A 13,406-nucleotide genomic window follows, 5' to 3' on the forward strand; every position below is an offset into this window, starting at 1 on the left:
TCCTATGAATGTGATTGAACTGTCGAGATGCATGATGTGTGAATTGTATGTCAGTGAAATTGTTAAAGCAAAGTAATTAATAAAGAGAATTGAAAAGATCCATTCGGGATAATCTTTCTGGGCACAGTTCTATTCTGACACACATGAAGTTACCTGTCAAGGGAAGCCAGCCCTTAACACATCATTACGGGTCTGGTAGGCACAATTGTACAGCGATAATAAGCAAAGATCATAGTAAAGCTATAGCGAGCATGAGAGATAGAAGAGAAGTATTGAAATAAATGGAGTCAGACATCATTCATGTAGCATGCTCACCTCAGCCCCGCTTGATGGTCCACGTGGAGGGAGAGAGAGATTTAATGCTAGCCCAGGCTTTTTATATTCTCTGGGGACATGCAAGCCCCCTAATTACAGGTGAGTACAAACGTCACAGAAAGGGGTTGTGCTATAGGTAACACAGTAATGAGAGGGGGTGGTCTAGAGACATACATGCAATAGGGAGAGGAGGGATTAGGGGCATACATGTGACAAGATGGGTGGATCCTAGATATAGGATGGCAACTTAACTTTGGATGTCACAGAGCCAGTTTTGCCTGTTACCTGGCTCAACTGATAGAGACCATTATTGGTATGGTGTGAACGTTTGGTCGCAGGCCTCAGGGAGGAATAGTTTATTGTCCCCAGTAGCAGGGTGTGAGGCCTACCCTGTAGTCTGGTGACTAACTGCCCTCGGGGAGGAGGTCTGTAAGCGTCTAATCTCTCCCCACAAGTCCCCCTTTTGTTTTATATATAAAATTCAAATGCCACATAGGCGATATGGTTATTTTCTATACATTAAAAGCTGTCAAGGCAAAACTTCATGATCCAATTCATATAGCCAAAAATTCAGGCTTAATGGAAACATTTTGAATCCAGGCATGGAGGATAAAGTCCCCCTATGTCCATCTGCTATTAAAGGAAGGTATGAGAGGGGCAGGATGCTGCGGCGGGAAGAAAATAGAGCCAAATAGGAATGTCTGCTTCCATAGGGAGAATGAATTAACCATGTGCTCACTTTGCAGCACAGCTTTAAGGGAGAAACTGTGGGAAACTTAGACAACTGCAGGAACATGTACCTGGGCTATGTCCCCAACTGCCAGAGTGGCGGTCTCCCAGCCGTGGAATTCTAGTCTTCCAGATTCCCTCCGTTCAAGTCAGGGAATAAGTCCCAGTTTTTTTTTCCCTACAGTGCTAGTATCCCACATTTCCCCTCTCTGCATTACGTTTAAGATTCAATAGTACAACAGAGGCAACATGGTCTCTCTTCATATCTCTCAGCTTCCTATAGAAGCGACAGGAGACTGCAAGCATCACAATTGTGATGATAAACAACAGTCAGATTGGAACTTAAGCTATGTGAGATACTTTGCACCCAAGCACGAGGGTCCAATCCTTCCATACCACTCACCAACTGCTTGACTATATTAGAGTCAGGAGATGCCTCCAGCTTATCTTTGAATGTATAGAAAATATCCTTTTTTAAAGCTGATCAACATCCAATGAAATGTTTCCCTTTAACCCTTGCAAATGTTTCCTAATCAAATCCCAATCATGTAATGTCTTATTATAAGGATAAGAGGATATACAGAAGTCAGTTACATTCCAATCACATTTCAGCATTAACTGATGTTTGCAAGTCCATGATTTGATCTCCCAACCACTGGACAGTTTGCTGCAGCTCCGCTACTCCCCCCACCCACCCAGTTCATCGTCCACCTTTGCCTGAGTGGCCCAGAGCTGATGCGAGTCCACTTGCCACTTCTGCACGAAATATTCAGTCTTGATGGACTCACGTAGAGCTCCCCCAGCGATGGCAGCAGTGGTGGCAATGGCTGTGTGTCTAATTATGGCTGCGATCAGCATTCCCACGAATCGGCGAGGTCTTCTCAGCATCTCCGACACCACTTGCATCAAGAAGGACGATTCCGACTGCTCTCCCATCTGCGCTTCATCTCCACCGGGATCCACACCCCCAGCCTGCTCTTTAGGATGAGGATGCTGTCTTTTGAAAGGTTTACAAGCAGAGTATGGTTAATGCAAGTGAACAATTTACAATTATGTCAAGGGGCACTGAGAGCACTTTCGTTTATGAGGATGTTTCCTACAGCGAGCACATAAGGCAGCTTTACACACGAGACTATGTATCGAGTCTCATTCTTGTGAAAAGTGTAAGTATAGCCAGAGAGACTGGTGCCTGGGGCGGGGAGGCAGGAGGCCTCCTTCATGCCACGCCATCAGTTCTGACCTGGTAGTGGCAAAGCCATCAGAGGTCTTCTGCCACTCACAATTACTGATATAATCACACGAGGTGATATTGGATTCCTCTGAGCAAATAGTCAGAAACTTGTCGTGGGGGCCCCAATCAATAATAGTTGCAGTGTCATTTCTTAACACTTTTCCGTGTGGCCCCTGACATTTGAGTCTGTCAGCAACGACATGCTGGTAACTCATAGCTTCACAGGTTTCCATATCTCCTCTCCCCTCCACAGTAGTGGGGTCTTCATAGTCTGCAAATGCTTCTCCCATTGGCACCCACACATAAAGTCAGAGTTTCAAATCCCAGAATGAAATTAAAATCTCTGCTGTCTTCATCGGGGTGTCTGGCTATTCCATTTCCTCAAGGCCCTGAGGTCCATGATGAATCATTTACAAACACGACAGGGCCAGCCTGGGTCCACTCCACTATTTCTAGTAGAGAGGGGTGGGGGACGTAAGCCCAATAAGCGTGACTGGCACTTACCTCCGTGGAGACAACCGACATGACAGCAAGCATTGCCAGGAGCACACTCTCACGGGTGACAGGCCTGCCAGTGTTGGCTAGTGTTGCTCGTGCCTGCTGGTTCAGAGCTTTTATTTCTCCCCAGTTAGGGGGCTGTATTGTAGAGCGTTTGATCCTACGATGTCTCTTACTTATAGAGGGGGCTGCCATCTCCTTGACTGGGACAGAGTCAGGGTTAGAGTGGCTAGGTGGATTCTTCCTTTTCCTTGTTCCTCTCAATCCGTGGTTGGACTCTTCTAAGGGGGATCCATCTACTTTCTCTGCCATCTGAAAGCATATAAGCATAGCCCCTACCCCTGGTCACCAGCAAACCTGGTTTCCACACCCCGTCGTCATTCTTCCACCAGATTTTCTCCGGGTCAGCTTTCTCTGTGGGGGTAGAAAAGTGTTTCTCTGCCCTAGTTACATTAGAGTCCTTTGGAAGTAAGAAAAACTTTAGAGTCAATAGGGTCAAATGGAGTCTATTGTGTGCTGTCTCGCCTTTCATTTCCCCCTTCTGTTTAGATAGTTGTGTTTTTAGTGTGCCATGCGCCCGTTCAATGCGGGCTTGGCCTTGGGGGTTGTAAGGGATACCTGTTATGTGATGGATGTTCCAATCTTGGCAGAAATTGTGAAATCTCTTGCTAGTGTAGGCAGGGCCATTGTATGTCTTTAAGTGTGTAGGAGTGCCCATCACAGCGAAACAGGCTAGCACGTGGCTGACGACTTTTTGTGGACTCGCCAGCCATGGCTGATGCCCATAATAATCCTGAGAAGGTGTCTATGGTAACGTGCACAGCTCCAAATGAAGGTATGTGAGTGACATCCATTTGCCAGATAGCGTTTGACTGGCCACCACGTGGGTTGACTCCGTCAGGCTCTTCTCTGAGTGAGGCGTGCTGGCAGAGAGGGCATTCTCTGACAATCTGCCGACCTGTGCCCATGTCAGGTGATGTCTGCTCCTAAGGCTGACAGCGTAGTTGTGTAACCTTCGGTGTTCTGCTTGCGGAGGCTCTAGGGTAGTGAATGTCTTTTGCATTAGCATGTCTGCATTGGCGTTTCCCTGGGAAATCAGTCCAGGTAATTGCATGTGTGCTCTCGTATGTCCTATGAAGAAGGGATGAGAGCGTGTTCTTACCTGTTTCTGTAAAGTGAGGAATAATTTGCCAATGTCGGAGCGTGGATCTACCTTCAACTTTGCTGTCTCAATAAAGGAACAGACCTGCACTGTATAAGCAGAGTCACTGATTATATCGATAGGTTGCTTTACGTCCTTAAGTAATAAAATGATAGCAAATATCTCTGTCTTCTGAGCAGAGATGTAAGAGGTTTGAAAAGCATGCGAGGAGGGACCCCAGTAGGCTGCCATGCTATTACTGAACTCGTCTGTGAAGTAAGTGGGCGCTCCTGCAATCGGCTTGTGTGAGAGCACTTTGCTGAGGGTCCAGGGAGTCTGCTTTAGAAAGCCCCAAAGCTTCCCTGGAGGATAGTGACAGTCTAGCTTACCATAAAATCCGGCTAGGGCTATCTGAAAATCCGTGGCAAGTTCTAAAAGGTTCCTCACTTGAGCGGGAGTGTAAGGCAGAATTATGACAGCCGGATCAAAACCACACAGCTGCTGGCAGCGGAGCCTGCCTTTGGACACTAGCTTGGCTGCTTGCTCCCAATAAGGTCAGATGACCTTAGGACCTGTGTTCCCTAAATGCATCCACTCGAGAGGCTTGTCCTCTTGGGCCAGAGTTGCAGTGGGAGTGACTGGAGTGTGAAAGATAATAAGGTGTATGCTCTTGTCAGGATCGACAGGATAGATCTTCCCCTGGCTGAGCCTCTCCTCCACCAACTGTAGTTCCAGGCGAGCCTCAGGGGTGAGCTCTCTGGGACTGTTCAGCTGAGGGTCCCCTTTTAATATGTCAAATAAGTGTTTGAGTTCTTATGTGGGGATTCCTAGATAAGGTCTTACCCAGTTTCTCTCTCCTAAAAGCTTTTGGAAATCATTTAATGTTCTAAGATGGTCGTTTCTAATCTCAAGCCTTTGTGGCTTTACTGTGGTCCCATCTATCACTGTCCCAAGAGAGGTGTGGGGACTGGTAGTTTGAATCTTATCAGGAGCAATTACCAATCATGCCTGAGAGACTGCTTCGCTGACGTGCATATAAGTCTGCTGCAACATGTCAATATTAGGTGCAGCTATTAAAATATCATCCATATAGTGTATTATATAGGCCTCAGAGAATAGTCCTCTGACCGGCTCCAACACCTTCCCTATGAAGAATTGACACATAGTAGCACTGTTTACCATGCCTTGACCCAGAGTTTTAAAGTGGTAGCTCTTATGGGGCTTTATGGTTTAGTTCAGGTACAGTGAAAGCAAATCTTTCGTAATCAGCAGGATCTAACGGAATAGTGTAAAAACAATCTTTCAGGTCTATCGCAACCATATCCCAGTTTTTTGGAATCATGCTAGGCAAAGGGAGGCTTGGCTGCAGAGTCCCCATAGGCTGTATAATAGAATTAATAGCTCTCAAGTCTATGAGCATCCTCCATCTGCCTGATTTCTAATTACAAAGACAGGTGAGTTCCAGGGGCTAAGAGTCTCTGCAATATGACCCTCTTTCAGCTGTTCTTGTACTAGGTCATGCAGAGGCTGCAATTTTTCATTATTAAGGGACCACTGCTCTACCCATATTGGGTCATCAGACTTCCAAGTCAGCTTGATGGGTGCAGGCTTTACGACAGCGGCCCTGACTAAAAATTTGTACATCCTAGGCCATGGCGGTCATTTTTGGGAGTCACCTCAATGGGCCATGGATCTCCCTGCTCATCCTTTCCAAGTCCATTACCTTTATATCCCATATTCCTCATGATCTTCTGTGCTACTGAACCTTGTGAAGGGATATATAATCTAGCACCCCCCCCCACTGCTGTAATAGATCTCTTCCCCACAGATTAATGGGGGTGAGAGTTACCACCGGTTTCATGAGCCCAGATTGTCCTTCACGGCCTACGCACCTCAAGATTTTCCTGCTCTGCCACACCGTCTCCGGATCTACCTCTCCTATTCCTCCCATGGCAAAGTCTGGGGAGCTCAGCGGCCAGGCTTTTGGCCACTGCTGACATCTCATGACAGAGACATCGGCCCCCGAGTCCAAGAGTCCTGAGAATGTCTTTCCTTCAATTGTTAGCTCCATAAACGGGTGCTCCTGTTTATCTAGAACAGTGCTTCAAAATACCTCCTGACTCCAGGAGCCACCTGTCTCTCCCTCAGCAATATTATTTTCATTTTTGGGAGCATAGGGAGTAACAATAGCTGCCCTAAACTGTCTCCCTTCCTTATGGCCCAGGGCACGCTGGATCTAACCATCGCTTTAATTTCTCCATCGTGATTCTGATCAACCACGTCTGTGATAGCTTGTACATTGAGTGCATTTAGATCGGATTTCCCTAACAAAAGCCCAATAGTGCCCTCGGGTAAGGGGCCTCCGATTCCTGTCTTGACCGCAGTAGGCTCATTATTTGGTAGAAGCTGGATGTTTTCCCGACTGGTCAAATTTAGCGAAGGAGGAGAGCCAAATGTCTGATCGGCGCTGGAAGGAGTGGACATCGGACTGAGGATCGGTCGCACTCCCAATGGAGACCTGCATTGGAGGGGTCAGCTCCTGCGCTCCGCTTAGAGGGGCTCGGAGCACGCCCCACTGCACGTTTTTTGGCTGGGCGTTATTTCCTTGTACATATCCCTTACTGTTAAGCTTTAAATGACAATTCTTTGCCCAGTGCCCGCCTCTATTGCAGCGGGGGCAGAGTCCGGGCTCCTCAGAGCCCATCTCGGGCTCTCTCCCTGGGTCCCTTCTGTTGTAAACTGCCCTGTTCTTTTGCGATATCCGCCTGCAGCCTCTCTGGTAACGTCCCTCTGCTCCACATGTAAAGCATCTCCCTTTAGGTCTGGTGTAACTTGCCAAAGCAGCAGCCATGAGGCTGGCTCTGTGCTCATCTGTCCCTACGTCTTTGCAAAGCCTGATATAATCTAACAGCGTGCTCTGTTCTCTGAAAGGGCGGACGGCAGCCTGATACGATGTATTTGAGTTCTCAAATGCTAATGTAAGAATAGGATTATCCGCTGCCCCTTTGTCTGTTCCGTTCTTGTGGACAGCATCCTGCAACCTGGATATAAAATCTCTGTAAGGCTCATCATTCCTTTGCTTTACTGTCCTGTAACCAGGCCTTCTGCTTCCTGATGGTATTAATCTTTCCCAGGCCTTAAGACAGACTTCTCTAACTTGAGCAAAAGTCTGCTCATCAAAGTTTAACTGTGCCTCAATTGTGATATAATTCTCATCTCCTAGCAGCTGGTGAACCCCTATATCTGTGCCCTCTTCTGCATTTTTGCGTGCTCGTGCGAGGGCTGCCTCGTTCCATAGCATCTGATATTGCAAAGATTCTGAAGGGGAAAGGCACACCTTCGTCAAAGCTGTCCAGTCTGCTGGGATCCAGTACTCCATATCTGCCATATTTTTTACCATACCAATTACAAACGGTGAATCTGGAGCAAAACTAGATATTGCTTGCTTGAGATTTTTCAGTAGCTTAAAGGGAAAGGCAGTATATCGCCTCTCTTGATTCCCTTCGGGGTGCTGTTCATCAGGCTCCCTGTCTATAATTCTAACAGGATAAGCCATTCTGGATTCTAAGTCTGCTTCTTGAGCTATACTCTTCTCTACCCATGAGAGCAAAGGTGCCTTCCTACTCCCTGACTCTTTGCCTCTCACTTTCTGAGAATCACCTTCTATTTTCTCTTCTGCCTGAAACACATTCTGCCTGCTTCTCACCTGCTTTAAGTCTGCGTAGCTTAAAGGTTTCTCACTACTCTGCTGGTCTTAATCTTTCTTTCTCTCAACTTGCAGCGGCTCCAACACTGCTTTAATCTGCACCCACAGGTCCCAGGTCTCCATGGGTATGCTCTGTCCTCCCCTGTGAGCTTTTCTTAAATTAATGGCTACGTTTTCCCAGATCTCCATATCGAAGGTTCCTGACTCCGGAGAAGAAGGATTAAATTTCTTTACCAATTGAAGAAACTCTTTCATTTTTCATTTTCTTTTTTGTTACCCCTTCATTTTGTTTCTTCAAGAGGTGGCAAAGGGTGATACCATACTCTATTCTTGCTCTTTGCCTGACCCATATCTCACTTGGACTAAAAAACACACTTAAAAAATAAACTCAAAAAAAGTCCCGATTCACCCTCAGTGTCCGATGAGGCCGTACAATTGTTACACGGGAGATAACTCAAAAGAGTTCTTTTCCTACAGGGTCCCACGTAATGGGCGCCATATGTCAGGGGCAGCCAGCCCCTAACACATCATTACGGGTCCGGTAGGCGCAATTGTACAGCGATAATAAGCAAAGATCATAGTAAAGTTATAGAAAGCATGAGAGATAGAAGAGAAATATTGAAATAAATGGAGTCAGACATGATTCATAGTAGCATGCTCACCTCAGCCCTGCTTGATGATCCACGTGGAGGGAGAGAGCCGGGTTTAATGCTAGCCCAGGCTTTTTATATTCTCTGGGGACATGCAAGCCCCCTAATTACAGGTGAGTACAAATGTCACAGAAAGGGGTTGTGCGCAGCCTCAGTCTGTGAAAGTGGGCACAGCTGATCATGGTGTCCAGACGGACAGTTGGGGCTGAAAGGGTGATAGGTTTTGCTTCCATCACTGTGGATTAATTTCAGTGGTGACAATGAAACCGGTAACACTTTGAAAGAAAAAAAAATAGAAAGGGGTCGTGCTACAGGTAATACAGTAATGAGAGGGGGTGGTCTAGGAACATACATGCAATAGGGAGAGGAGGGATTGGGGGCATACATGTGACAAGATGGGCGGATCCTAGATATAGGCTGGCAACTTAACTTTGGATGTCACAGAGCCAGTTTTGCCTGTTTACCTGGCTCAACTGATAGAGATCATTATTGGTGGGGTGTGAACTCTTGGTCTGGTAGCAGGCCTCAGGGAGGAATAGTTTAGTGTTCCCAGTAGCAGGGTCCCCCGTAGCAGTAAGACCTACCCTGTAGTCTGGTGACTAACTGCCCTCGGGGAGGATGTCTGTAAGAGTCTGACCTGCCCCCACAGTTACCATGAGTCAAAATAACTCATGGTAACTGTTTTTTTTTCTGAGCTGGTTAGTGGACAGAAAAAGGTATAAGACCAGGGCTCACCCACCTTTTCATTCAATAGATATTTACTGAGGACTCATTATGTATGCATTTGAGTTTCAGTCATTCGTAATCCTTACAATTGGCCTATCAATTCCTTTCAAACCTTTGGCCCAGCAAAGCCCCTGCCCAGATGCAGAGAGAAGCATGTGCAAGGATGGGCACGGCAGTGTACTTTCTACAAGTAACACGGACCTAGTGGCCACCCATGTAGAGGCTGGTTAGATAAACAATGACTCGTCTGTATGACAGAACTCAAGGCTCAGTTTTAAATAGCGATTTATATCCACGAGCATGAATCATCATATAGTATTTCTCCATGAGCTAAGAGCTCATCGCAGTGTGTGTGTGTGTGTGGTGGGGGGGGGGGTGCGGGGGGTGGGGGAGAGACGGGTGGGCCTCTGCGAATGACTGAGCACCCAGGCCGCCTGTACCGACCACTCACCTCTGTGGCACTTGGATTCATCAAGCAGCCTGCCCTGCAGATTGCTGATTTAGAAGTGGATGTACGAGATAACCTGTCCAGTATGTCTGAGAGACGACAAAGGCAGCAAAACTTTAAGGACGGACTGTAATGTATACAGTCACCGCTGTCTTACCCAGAGACACAGGAGCAATATGCGGTGTACTAGCGTACCCTTGTGAGACATCTTTTCAATGAGGGCAATGACATCTACCAGGAGTGTGACTGTTATGGCTTCGCCAGCCAGAACCCAGAAGCTCTGAGCATGGCTGACTTGGCCCAGCCTGAAGACATGGCCATCCCCAAGGAAATCATGGAAAAACTGCGAACCGTATCGCCTGCTATTCTACTATTGGGTTTCCACAGTCAAGTGTTAGAGGACAGTGGTGCCACCCCCAGTCTCAGTGCCAGTCACTGCGAAGCTCTCTATCGCAAGCCCAAGGCGCTGAGTGATCTGGAATGATCCAGAGAGGCTTATGATGTGGTAGCCAGGTGCTCATTAGCTGTGCTTCAGGATGAACATGTAATACAACGAACCCAAGAACTACCTAAGAAATTTAAAATAAGGTAAGCGTACGTCAGCGCCTAGCGCTCCTTAAAGTCAATGCCTGGAAATGGGGGTTTGAAGGCTTTGAATTGTCCTGTGAAAGATACTGAGCCAGACTTCCTGGCTCCAAGCCAATAAACCGTGCCAGCTGTCCCCCCATACTGGGGGCTCCCCATATTTAGGGCTCGTACAATTCTTCTCACAATCCATACTTGCATCCATTGTGTCAAGAACGTATGCACATTTGTTCCCATACCAGCTGTTCCTTTACCTGCACCCAGGGTTCCTCGTGAACTTGGAAGTAAACCGTCCTCCATCATGCCTCTGGCTTTGCTTTTGCCATTGCAAGCGGAAGAGAGCTCTCTGCCATTCGCAGTGCTGGCCAGTGGAGGGTAGGTCCCTTTCACCAAGCCTGTGGCCTTTTTAGATGATGCTGACCTGGTCCTTGGTGATGAAATAGATGACCGCCTTGACTCGGCACCAGAAACAAATGAGAGTGTTACGCTATGGGCACTCATCAGGGAAAACCCCACCCCCACCCCCATGGCCGGCACTGTGTCTCCAAGCATATTGTCAGCATCTCTATTGGGAACCTTGCATATGGTGCAAGACTTGTGCCTCCACCCTCCTTCCCCGAATTGTATCCCCCTCTGACTTCATCCGTGGAAGATTTCTGTTCTTCTTTGACTTCATTTTCAACAAGCGAGTCCAAACAAGATCTGCCCACCTCAACTTCGAGAGAGGGAGCACTGCTTCACAAGAGTCATTCTTACCTTTTACTTATGAACGAACTAGGGAGCTTGTTTGCTCCCGAGAGTTGCCTGGGAATTTCAAGTCAGTCTAGAAATGACTTTGGAAACTTTTTTGGATGTGCAGTTACTAAGCTGTCTGCGTCAGCGATCCCAAGACATTCCCCTTGAAGGAGCCCATGAATTGAGCCAAGCTGGCCAGATCTGTTTTAAAAAAAGAGCCCCTTAGTGGATTTCACCTTCAACGACAATATAGATCATAAATGTAAGAAAGACATTTTAATTGGTAGGATAGCACTGAAAATAAATTATGGGAAAAAATACATCCATGACCAGCAGAAACATATTATAAGGGACCATATTATATAGGTGAAGATGTTGCCGTTGTGGAGGACTGTAGATATTCAGGCCACTGCACATTGGCTTATTGCCAAGAAGAGGTTGATGTCAGGACGCTGGAGCGCAAAGAGGCCTTCAGCCAAGAGGCTTTCTTTGGTGGCCATGGAAAGATAAACCTGACAGTTTTCCAACTTCTGTAGGAGCATCTTGGAGAATTGATAGTCCTTTGTGAGAAATGTTTTGATGATAAGCCTAGAATGATCAACAAAAGAAATATAGACATTGCTACTTCCGGTTCTCATCCAGTTACAAAGCATGCGTTTGAAGACAGTAAATGCCTTGCCCACAGTTTGTGAGAGACCACAGTAAAATACTGCAAAATCGTGCTTTCCATGGTCAATGTCACCTCGATTTGTGTCGACAGGATGTCTGATATGGCTGCTTAGGGGAAGATGTGTGCTTGTATGCTTCTATCTCACATGAGGCCATTACTCAAGAATCAGAAGTGTGGACTTACATGAAAGAGAATGTGTGGGGGGAGGTCAGATGCTTACAGACATCCTCCCTGAAGACAGTCACCAGACTATGGTAGGCCCCGCTCCCTGCTGTTAAGGACAATGGATAGGCCTGCAGTCATTGATTTGGTTCAGGTAGATGGGGTTTACACCCTACTGATAATGGTTCCTATGGAGATCCAGAGAACAGATCAAACCCGCTCCATGACATCCAAAGTTAAGCTGCCATCCTGAATCTAGGATCTGCCCATCTTGTCACATGTGTGCCCCCAAATCCTCCTGTTCCTAGTGCGTGTATGCCCCTAGATTGTCCCCTCTTATTGCTGTATAACCTATAGTGCAACCCCTTCCTGTGACGTATGTATACCTGTAATTAGTGGGCTTGCACTCCCCCAAAGGTATAGAGGCCTGGGTTAGCAATAGAGAGGTCCCGCTCTCTTGGCTCCTCCCCTGGCCTCTTGTCTGCTCCTTCTCCTCCCCTGTTCCCTTTCCCCTGTCCTCCTTCCCTTCCCCCTCTCTCCACATGGACCAGCAAGCAGGGCTGAGGAGATCATGCTACTATGAAATGGGTCTGACTCCTTTATTGCAATATCGCTTTTATCTCTCATGCTCTCGATGACTTTAATATAATAAACTTATATATCTCATCCGTACAAGTGTGCCTATCGAACCCATGATTAGTGGTGGGGGGGCTGCCCGCCCTCGCCACCAACCACAAGAATGGAATACAAGACATGGAACAGTTTTGTGAACTTTGGCTAAAGAGTCAAAAAAAAAAGGAAAAAATGATGATGCCTCCAGCCAGCCAAACAAGGAGAATCAAAAACGAATTCACAGGCCAGCGGCTCATGCGGAAGTGACTGTGGCCTTCCCTTGCTGGATGTGCAGAAAGAACAGTGACAGGGAGAAGCAGTGGCAGGGTCACACATCCTCCGCAAAGCACCACAGAAGATCTGCCACACAGAAGATGAGCAGGCCTGCTGGCAGCACCGCGTCCCCACCTGCGATTTCAGTATCTGCGGCAGGTATTTGATCCGGACTTGCACGGGCGGGCGGCAACGCGGAGCTCCAGGAATGGCAGGTAAGGAGAGACGCCCTAGAGATGAAGCTTGACAAAGAGGAAAAGGATCGCTGAATTTATCCCCAATGATGATGACTTTGGAAAGTATCGTTTTTGGTTAAAAAATTTAAACTAAAAGAGGCTAGCTTGTACCGAATCCGTGCATTGCCCGGAAACACTGAAGGCGTCCTGAGACCCGGAGCAGCGGACCCGCGGGTTTTCTCTTGCTTTGTTGCCCTGGCTTCCTCCTGAGCAGCCGGGAACACAGGCTGTTTAACGGGCCTGGCCCACGCCCTCGTGTAACCATGGCCTCCAGTGGCGAAGGGCCTGCGGCCTGGCGGCCTTCTGCTGGACAGACTATTGGATGAAGTTTGCTGAGCAAGAGGCTAAGGTTATGTGGAGAACGACGCCTGGAGTTGGTCCTTCAGATCAGAACCATGGTACGTGAGCGAACGTTTGTCCTGGGATCAGAATAATGCACACACACAGAGAGATGAAATTCTGTACATGTTTTACCACAATGGATCTGTTTCATATACTAAAGCTTGCTATTTATCTGTATGTAGGTTGCTAAAAAGGATTTTTCTTAACTCGGGTTTTAATCCAAAGCACCATTTCACACTAATAGATGTTAAATGGGGTACTTTTCTGTATTTGTATATTTCACTAGATACTGTGCATTGAAAATATTTTGGAGCGAGAGGGGAAAATGTCACTTCCCTAAAAAAAAA

General features: G+C 47.2%; 1 non-coding gene and 1 pseudogene across 1 annotated transcript; both read left to right on the top strand.

Moving 5' to 3' along the window:
- The first annotated feature begins 8,417 nt into the window (after positions 1-8,417).
- On the top strand, positions 8,418-8,548 carry LOC142437756 (small nucleolar RNA SNORA1). Its single transcript, XR_012782278.1, has one exon. It is a non-coding gene; the product is annotated as a small nucleolar RNA SNORA1 (small nucleolar RNA).
- Positions 8,549-9,409: 861 nt separating this feature from the next.
- Positions 9,410-12,811, top strand: LOC142442028 (zinc finger CCCH domain-containing protein 7A pseudogene; annotated as a pseudogene).
- Positions 12,812-13,406: the final 595 nt, after the last annotated feature.

Source organism: Tenrec ecaudatus, chromosome 1 (assembly GCF_050624435.1).
Source record: "Tenrec ecaudatus isolate mTenEca1 chromosome 1, mTenEca1.hap1, whole genome shotgun sequence".
Classification (NCBI taxonomy): Eukaryota; Metazoa; Chordata; class Mammalia; order Afrosoricida; family Tenrecidae; genus Tenrec; species Tenrec ecaudatus.